This window comes from Microtus ochrogaster, unplaced genomic scaffold (genome assembly GCF_000317375.1).
Source record: "Microtus ochrogaster isolate Prairie Vole_2 unplaced genomic scaffold, MicOch1.0 UNK134, whole genome shotgun sequence".
NCBI lineage: Eukaryota > Metazoa > Chordata > Mammalia > Rodentia > Cricetidae > Microtus > Microtus ochrogaster.
Window position 1 is genome coordinate 551,688 of NW_004949232.1, and position 1,094 is coordinate 552,781.

Sequence of the window (1,094 nt, forward strand, 5' to 3'; positions counted from 1 at the left end):
AAAAAAAATCTCACTGTAACTGTAACTGTCTTTATGCATACAGTAAATATTATTTGGTATTTATTTCTGCAATAAAGCAGCTTGCCCTGGTTGATATGCTATGCATTAGTTACATTTCTGGTTGCTATAACAAACTACCAGACAAAAGCAACTTAATGAAGGTGGAATTGATTTTGCCTCCCACATCAAGGAAACAGTCTATCAGACTGAGTAGTCATGGGGACCAGTATAGACAAACTTTCAAGTCAAGAATGTCAGCTCACAAATAATGACATAGAGACTTATTGTTAATCATGGCAGCCTGGCCTATAGATTAGGCATGTTCCTTACTAGCTCTTATAATTTAAGTGTATCCATATTTTTAATCTACATGCTTTTACGTGGTTTGGTTACTTTTACTCTGTACTGCCCATCTTACTTTCTCTGTATCTGACTGGCAACTCTGCTTTTCTTCCTCTCTGTCCCCAGCAGTCCTGCCTAACCTCTTCCTGCCTAGCTACTTGTCATTCAGCCCTTTATTAAATCAATTGCAGTGACACATCTTCACACAGTGTAAAGGACTATTCCACAACAGGCAAGAACCAAGGGTGTCGCTAACCTCACACCCACAGCCAGGAGGTGGTGAGAGGGAGAAACACCAGTGCTTGGCTCCCTTTCTGCTTTTTATCCAGTCTGGGACCCAGGCTCAGGAGATGGTGCTTCAGACATTTAGGATGGATCTTCTCACCTAATCTACTCCTGAGCAGACATACCTAGAGAGGGGTCTTCTAGGGGCCTCTTCAACTTGTTTATAAAGATGAACCATCACATACTAAGTACCTCCTTAATTTTTAACCTTTTATTTTCATTTCAAGAGTATCTTGAGAACCATGTGTTATATATTAGTGTTTTAAAGGTTCAGCCTAAGAGTTTAAGTTATTTAATTGATGGATTCCATAATTTATATCTATTATACTCACTAAAATACTCATCCCTGACCCCTTATTATCTCCTTATTGTGCATTTGGGGTTTTATTTCCCTATTTCTGGGCTCTGTATTTATGCAGAATTTTTTCTGCTTGAAATGCTTTGAAATCTATCTTCCCCATCATAAT